Genomic DNA, 9,151 nt, shown 5'->3' with positions numbered 1-9,151 from the left:
GTATAAAAGCTATGCTCCAGAATTGTTAATACTTGGGTTCCATAGAAGTAACTAGAAAAGACTTATTTACTCAGAAATGGACTTTCACAATCAGAAAGAGATAACTTCTTATGGGTAACTTACAAGTAAAGGCTTTCAGTATCAATTTTTGGTATATGAATTTGGTTAATTTCCTTTTAACAAGGGTCTACCCCTAAATTTAGCACTGTTTCTCTTCAAGGACCTAGCAAAAGATGCCTAGGTTTTGGGGTAAGATCTTGTATTTTAAGGTTTCAAGTAGACATGTGTTTCAACCATAAAACTAGTCTTAGTAAATGATCTCAAAATACAAATCTGAATCACCTGCCTCTGTAAGGTGTGTAGTAATTGGTAGCCTTGATGAAATCAAGCCTTGATGAGCTTTGATCTTCCAAGCTCTCCAGCTGGTGGAGATGGGGGTCAAGGTTGTGCTATTCCTCGCTCCCTAGAGTCTCCTTCTCTTTAGAGCCACTAAGTGAGGAGCTGCTGTGAGGTCATACTTTCTCAGGTAATGACCTGACCTGTAAATCTTTGCTTTTGTGTGTTATAGAAGGATTTGGCCTGTGTCCGAAGGGTGATAAAAGTATTGACTACTGAAGGCCAATATGTAGGATTTCAATAACAGTGTTGCTTGGTCTAATGTTGTTTATCATTAAATGTGAATGAAATCTGAGTTGTAGTAGCTGAATTAATTTTCTGTTTCAAATGCATTTCTTTTATTTAGAAGAGGTAAGATATGTAAGGGTTCTTATTTTACTAAAGTGATGGATGAAAAGAGGAAAATCTTACAGTAGTGGATTAGTCTGAAGTTGTAATCTTTGCATATGTGCAGACACTAATTGAATAACTGGAGCAAAATTATGTTTAGCACACTGAGTTGCATGGTCATTTTAGTGGGGAAAAAAAGTGCTCGCGAATGATAGCGCTGAATAATCAATGCTGAAAATTGAAAAAACCTTATGACCAAATTAATCTACTTTATTACCTGTCTGTCTTTGCTTAGTTATTGTAAAACAGTTCATTAAGAATCTTGCTTGACTGAAGTAATAACAAATAAAGGCAAGATACTGCTAGAAGACTCCAAAGGACTTAATATTATATGATTTACAGCCTTTGGTTATAAATTGTGACTTCACATGAAGCCTCATACTTAATATATTTAAAAAACACTGACTTTTGCAGTGTCCTTACCACTCATCTTGTAAACAATGAGTATTCTTCATTTATTAGTTATGAACTCCGTGTGTCATTGTTCTGCTGGACAACCTGATGACTGGATTAATTTGTGATGGTTATTGTTTAATTATTCTGTCTCACAAATTCTCAACATCTTTGAATAAGGAAATATCCATTGCCATCCTTGGAGCAATTTGCTCTGATAAACTCAATAAGTTTTCAGAAATTACATTTGTGGTGAGCCATTTGTTGTAAAATGATCAGATGTTTTCATCTCCATTTCCTTGTTCCTCATCAATTTTCATTTGGATTTTCTTCACCTAAATCCATGCTACTGTTGCTATATTGCCCTCTTGCAGAAAAACTTCTCCAATGAATGCAATAAAATCTCAGGGTCTGATGTAACCTTCATCCTTTTTGTGGCAACATATTTTTTTTACAAAGCTTCAAAAAATGAAAGGTAATTTTCTTTTCCCTGACAGTATGGTATTTGACTTTGTGATATTTGGCTTAATTCCTCTTTGTGTTAAAAAATGTACAGCGCAATTATACAGGTTTTCTTGATGGGTAAAGTTACATATCCGTTACTCTTCATGGCATGTTCTCCACATTTTCTGTTGAAATAAGCTGTTGCAACATCTCTCTGTGACTTCCAATAATCTCTCCTCTCCAAAAGAAACTTGTTAGAATATATTTTCTAGGTATTGATTTATATTCCTAGCCTTATTTCTGCTACAAGATTGCATGTATCCATGGGATTAGAGAGTTTTCTCTTTTCCTTGTAAAAATAACTGTTACAGTTCCTTCTGTATCTAAAAATCAAAAGCAAAATTTAAGTTTTCAATACTCAATTTAATCAATGTTATTGGTCTCATTTTTTGATAATAGCTTATTTCTAAGAGCATGGCTCTATAAGAAGTCACAGAACTTCCGTCCCTAGCAATTAGACACGAATTTCTTATCCTGCTTCAACCAGATTGTAGGTTTCAAAGTCAAAAAGGTGTGCTAGAAATACCTTTGATCTGCAGGGACAAGAAAAGGGAGACTCAATTAGATGGATCTCAGAGAGGATTTTCTGGGGCTTTTTTTTGGTCCAGAAAATGATGGCAGCCACACTCAGTGGTTTGACGTAACATTAACTATATATTTAACTAAAATTAAGAAGCATATAGTTAGTTCATCCAGTTTAGGACTTAATAAGAGGAGGGAAAAAAATAGAAAAAAAAGAAAAATAATAAATAGGAATGTTCCTCTGGACAAAACAGAGGAATTAGCTATATTTCATGCTGAAAATACATTTTCTCAGTAATTCTCACACACGGATTACTAAGCATTGAACACACTATATATATATATATATATATATTATTTGAAGAAAAGCAAGTAGGCTCAGGGAAAATGTCAAATTGTTCCCTTGAAATATCTTCCAAGCTGTATTTGGTTCTGCACTGTTGTCCTTAATGCTTCCCATGGAGTGTATTGCTAGGGAATTGAGAACCGCAGCAGTCTGTGTGAGCTGGCGGAGCAGTAACAAATGCTCTCCTTGTGCAATTCCAGAGCTAACCTGCTTAGCACGGAAAGCTGAAAACGAGTTGTGAACTGTGAAAACTTGATTGAAATGTCAAAGTACTCAGAGCCCCGTGGAGCTCCTGCAGAAGAGACTTTTGCAGCAGATGATTGCTTTGACAAAGGAGTCCTGCTGTGTGAAATTTGCAGCTATACCTTGTGATGAGTAACCACATATTAGATTCAGCAAAATTCATCTCACTGCTCAGATCGTGAGACATTAGCAAGAAATATTGCTCTAAAGCCAAACTGTTCTTCCTAACTACAAGTGTGTTCTTAAAATCAATATATTTATATGAAAGGATTGGCCTGTTTTATGAGCTTTGAAGTCCATTCAGGAGAGGGGCACGTTTCTGAACTTGAAATAAGAAATTCAAATGCAGAATGAAGTAGCACATACAGCAGAAGCCAGGGGCAGTATATGCAGCAGAAACAAAACCAAACTGATCTGAGGTCTCTTTGGGATCTGTGGTGCAGCTAATAGAACTAAAGATCTGGTAATATTCTGGTCTGATTTCTAAAGAAGTTACTAAAACAGATGATACCCTGAATTTGCTGTGGTGACCCTGAATAGTGCAATCAATAGGGTGTTTGATCTTCTAGCTGAATTTACTCTTTGCGGTGAATTTTAAAAATGTGTTTTCTTACTGTCTTTTGAAATAAAAAATGGAAGCAATCTTGATATTGATCAAATAAGAAATACAAACATGAATATGTATTTTCTTGCATGGTGGTTGATTGAGATTTGAGGCAGGAAATAGTTTGTTATATCTGCTCTGAGAAGTTGGAATCACACTTAGCATTCATCTTCTCTTTGATTTACAGAAAATGATGAACTCAGGACTTCATGGAGAGAAGCGTAGATGAATGCATTCAGGTTTTTTATTTGATTGGGGCTTTTTGCCCCCTGTTTATTGAGGCACTAGCTATAGCAAGCAGTTCTGCTTACACCAAGAACATGCAGAAAAATCTATATTTGAAGATATATGCTTTCTGTTCAGAAAGAAGACAGCTTCCCTGAGAACAGAAAGCAGTCGTGGGGGTCAGAAAAGTAGGGCAGATATTTTATTGAGACATCAGGGGTTTAGGGGATTTGAGAAGGAGCTGCAGGTTACACGTTCCTGCCAGCTCTCTGCAGGCCCCTGAGCCAGGTGGTAAGGCAAGCAGTAATATAAAGCTGTTGGTAGCTACTCTCCAGCAATGGCCCTCTGACCTTTTCGATGGACCGTGGTTATCAGGAGGTGCTGCTGAAAAGAGCATTGTATATGTCTAACCATTCTATGAAGTGATCAGAATGTCCATGTCAGGCACATGTGCTGGTCCCTGATGTCTCATGGCTCTTGCCTGGCTGAGCTATGAAACAAGGTAAGCCCTAAATGAGGTGGTTTGGCTCTCCAGACAGGCTCACTGTCTGCACCATGCAGGAGAGCTACATCGGAACCTTTGATCTTTCACAGAAAAATTCAGCTGTGCAGGAATAGGTGGTGAGCAGATTCTTGAAATTTTCCTTTTCACAGAAAGAGCAGCTGCAGTGAATCTGTTGTGTCAGAGCCCAAGTGCTTCTGCTGATTGACCAGTCATGGCAGCCAGCAAAACCAGAAGGGATATTCATACGCTCTCCCCCAAATGCATTACTGCTATTTGGGGATATTTCTAGCAGCGTTGGCACTGGATTGCAGTGAGCCTTTTAAATGATTAAGTGCATGAGGAAGGGAAAAGCTTGGTCAGGAGGTGTAAGTAAAGCAGGGTGTGTGCACAGCAGAAGAGGGTACGAAACGAGCACGTGTCCATATTTGCCTCTGGCTGACAGAGAGACAGCTGGGGCTCTAAATTGCTCAGAGCAAAACGTGTGCATGCATTTACAATAACCGAGTTAGGGTGAATGTTAAGTTTTCTATAAACTCATCTCTCTCAGGCCAGGTTATGGGCTTCTCCAACGTCATTCCAACTGCAGGAAAATTCATTACTTACCTGACTGCTCAAGCTACAAGCTATCACCATAACAAATTTCTCTTAACTTGGCACCTCAGCTACAAGTGTTCAGGAGGAATGAACTATTAATTTTTTGTGGTTTCAATTTGGCACTGAAGGAAAATTTGAGAACAAGCTAATATACAACTTGCTGAAGGAAAGGGTCTATCACAGGAATGAAAATGTGAATCACAGATGCAAAGCCTGACTATAGATGTTCAGCTTTGCTCTCACTAGTATATGGGAGGAAAAGCCTATGCCACTGCAAATTATATTGGCATCTTGTCAGGAACTTATTGCTCATGCTTACCTTGGATAAAATGGGGAAAATAGCAATTGCTCTTCTGTTATGTATGGAAACTTACCCTGTCCAGAGCAGAGATCCCAGCACACAGTTCCCCATCTTTAAACCCTCCCAAAATTCATTTCACCCAAATGAATGCTTTTGTGTGGCAGGAGAGCTGGATTTTAGTAAAGTTTGAAAACTTGAATTGGAAAACCATGGGCTGATTGTATGTTTCTGGATATCTCTTTCTCTTTATTGTGTCTGCTCTGTCTGCCTTTAAATGCTTCTAGTAAACCTTAGGAAATATTTGCCCACACCTGCCTTCTCCAAATCACATCTTGTTGCAGGCAAACTTCTCTGGGGTTTGGGCTTAGCTTGACTATGAGTTATGCCCCAGTTTGGATGCTGTTCTGAAGTCGTCAAAACATCCTGGATCAGCCAAAATTTTCTTGAGAACTCTTGAAAACAGGCTGTCTCCTGAGCGTTCTAATGTTTTTGGCTTCCAGTCAGACTGGAAATGCCATGGAAACAACATGTGGCAGTCCAGCTCCCGGCTGCTACCAGCACTCAGCATTTGTGAGGCAAGGAAAAATGGCAAATTAATTGAAAACAAACTGTTCAAAGCTCAGCAATGGTTCAAGTATGGTTTTAGGCAAATTCTAGTTCTACATTTAGTCAGACCTGATTTGCCTGTGTCTTTCTCATTTAGGACGTGGTGCCCACACGGAGTTATTCTACTTCAGATTTGGATTTTCAAAAGTGTTGAGTGCTGGCCTAAATCTGTTTTCTTTAAAGCTAGTGGGCAGAGTTTGGATTTCAGTGGGAGTTGAATATTTTTAAAATCATGTTCTGACTACATTTTTGATCAAAGACGCTTCCACCTAGTGTTCCTAAAGCAATGTGCACAGATGCTAATCAAGTTTCACTGCACTGCCTGTGAGATGGGCACATTACTGGGATATGCTCTTCAGAAATCAAGCAGTTATGACTACTTAAACCTGTTAAGGATTTTGCCTCCTATTGGCATCAAAGAGAGAGGAAATCAAGGCATTGAGAATTCATGCGCTTGACAGTCAAAGCTCTTGAGAATCTGCAGCTTGAGCTCAAATTCATCAAACTGCAGGTTTCTTTCCCAGAACTTGAGAAAGAAATCAGGACACAAATAAATCTAGGTTGGGGAAGTTTAAAAAGACCTGAGTTTTCAAGGAAAAGCAAAGTGATGAGCAATCTATTTGATAACTATTGTGAGATTCATTAAATCAATATGAAAGTTGCTTATTTCTCCATTAGAGCTTTCTCCTTCCCACACGCCTTGCACTGCTGTTGGTAGCATGGGACTGGCATAAACTTTAAGCACATCAGTGTATTTTGCACCTAGTTGAGAAATTTTTAATCTCTTCTGGCATGAGGAAGGTGGGATTTAAACAGGAACATTGTCTTTTCAAAAAAACAATAGAGAATACTTCAGACGAGGAGCAACGCATAATTAGAAGCAGGGCAGCTCTCAGTGTAGGATCTCCTAGGTACCTCAACACCAGTCGAGGTAGCATGATGTCATGCATTTCCCCTGATTTCAGTGGGATTGCTCTGGTTTGCAACAGCTGTGAATATGTGAGACCAAAGGTGCCTTTTTCTTCCACAGAGAATGAACATATTATGCTTTCAGGCACTGTGACCTAGCAGAAAATGCTTTATGACTGGAGGATATTTTTGTGGGGATACTGGGAAGCCGGCACTCACATAAAGCAAATGCTTTGTAGTATGAATGACTCCAGCGGTGTTTGGGAAAGAGTTGGATGCTGTAAATGAGAGTCCTGACTAGGTTTGGTAGAAGTTACTGCAGCTCTGCTGACCCAGGATAACTTGTTTGACTGATTGACCCTCCAAGCAGGAAGCCTGGATTAGACCCTACGGTGGTATCACTGTGCAGCTCTGTACCACTTGCTTTGCTGAGGCCTTTAGACAACCGCGTGGTACATCATGACCCAAGCTGTAATTCTCCCTTTATACTGATTTGGCAAACCTTTACTATTCCAACCTGAAAATTCAACACTCTGCTGGAAGAAACAGTTTGTAGCAATGACAGAAAAGCTTTTACAGCTGATTGAGGTTTAAATGATTTAAATAGCTTAAACATAATGTAAATATGGGTTGAAGGAAAACACAAGAAGTTGAAGCAAAAAATGTTACATAATATTAAACACTACCTGACTTACCTAAAGCATTTAAGTTTTCTGAATAATAGACAAAACTGGGGCTGAACACCCTTTGCCTCACTTCTTTTCCACCATTTCTCTCTGAGGATAGATTTGTGTAATATTTGCTTGCTCATAGGATGTGCGGATTGGCTTCATTCAGAATTCAGGGTACCTTAATGGAGACTTTTGGTGTACACTGCATTTGTGTCTTTTGTCTTGTTGCTTATGTTGCCTGTATTCATGATATAGAACACCTGACTTTCAGCTAGGGTAAAGTATATAAATGAAAATTGCATTCCAAATGTAATTTTGATTGTATAATTTTAACAGTGTTTTTTTCCTTTCTTTGGGGTCATCTTTTCCAGAAAGGTTATATTTACCTGCAAAATGCTCAACTGAATAAAAAAACTTGGAAACATTTATATGTAAATTTCAATGGGAAAGGTCATGACAGTTTGTCAAAATATATAGCTCTCCACTCAGCTTGCATTTATTCTTCTTTCATTTTTCTTTTTAACCAGATAAATATCATGTGGAGGGAGAAAGAAGAGAAATGAAGCATTCATGGTATGATATTACAGATCATTAATTTATGATGTGATGTTATCCTACATTTTGGAACTGGGTCTGTTCTTCTCTTAGAGCAGTACATTTCAGTCTTCAGAAATAAAATGTGCTGTACCAAAATTCTGCTTGGCAAAGTTGCAGGCATATTCTGTCCTGCACACTTGTGCCCATATGGTGTTGGAGAACTAACAAATTCTTTGAATAAAACACTTGTCAATAATTCAGGAATTGCAGTAAACATAGAAATTAATTTTAATTGAAGCAATGCTGAGGTGTCCAAGTTGTATAATGATGCACTTTGTATGTGAGAAAGACTGGGATGACTTTTTGCCATCCTAAATATGAGAACTGCTAAAAACATATGATCACTGTTTTATGTTTTTTATTTAACAATAATTTGAGCTGATACTGCTGAATCACATAATGATCTTGTAATCTCATTCCAGTCCATCCCAACTCCTGAGCATGTGTGTAGTGCTAAGGTATAAGTGAGACTGACTCTCTGTGACTGCTTATCTGCAGAGCCCTGAGGATATGAAATGCTAAATTATAGGCAGAGTGAAGTATATAGCACATTGAAGGGCCAAGTCCTTCATCCCAGGGATATCTGCATCACAGAATTGCAAGCATGGTGCAACTGTGTTTGTTTTGGTTGGTGGTGTTTGTTGGTTTTTTGTTGTTGTTTTGTTTTCTAGAAGACCTTCGGTATTCCCAAAATGCTAGTTCTGAAGATTTTTCAATACTTTCAGGCTCTCTTCTGCAGTTTTGCAAGAAGGTGATCAGTAATAACAACTGGAAAGGGCAGGGAGATTTAATCAGGCATAGATTCAAGAAGTGCAAATGTTAAAAAAAGAAGTTGAAGAAAGTAAATGTAAGAACAATCCAAAAGAGAGCGGCCATGGCAACAAGTTTACAGTACTACATATTCTGCAAACACTGTCCTGTGTGATGATACTTCCCGGAATTTGACATGGGTCCATAAGCTGCTTTCTCTTTAGCTGTGTTGAAGATAAAACCTATAATGCAGAATGTATTTAGGGAAACGTCTTTGCTCATTGGGTGTGATGATTGATGACTGAGATGGAACCTAATTTGATTAAGATGTTTAAGTTATATATTTGGGAGATTTACATAAAAGTGAATGCACAGAATCAAAAAGCAACAGGTCCATTATATTTGGAAGCTCCCATGCTTCAGGTTGCTATCAACAGGAGCATGAGATTGTTCAACCTTGCTAAGCACTTTTGAAAAAAATATTACTATGAGATATTTAAGAGTGACTGTGAGAACAAGCTCTTCAGTGTTAAGCCTTAACCACAACTTTCATGTAATTGATCCTCACAAGGCACAGGTCATGTTGTCTTCAAAA

General features: G+C 38.2%; 1 long non-coding RNA gene across 1 annotated transcript; it reads left to right on the top strand.

Moving 5' to 3' along the window:
- The first annotated feature begins 411 nt into the window (after positions 1 to 411).
- LOC148056174 (uncharacterized) lies at positions 412 to 8,925 on the top strand. The gene is made up of 3 exons (XR_015703821.1): positions 412 to 526; positions 7,737 to 7,782; positions 8,478 to 8,925. It is a non-coding gene; the product is annotated as an uncharacterized LOC148056174 (long non-coding RNA).
- Positions 8,926 to 9,151: the final 226 nt, after the last annotated feature.

Source organism: Nipponia nippon, unplaced genomic scaffold (assembly GCF_047370975.1).
Source record: "Nipponia nippon isolate SJK-2023a ecotype South Korea unplaced genomic scaffold, ASM4737097v1 scaffold_17, whole genome shotgun sequence".
Taxonomy (NCBI): Eukaryota; Metazoa; Chordata; class Aves; order Pelecaniformes; family Threskiornithidae; genus Nipponia; species Nipponia nippon.
This window is presented reverse-complemented; position numbering and strand designations above follow the sequence as displayed.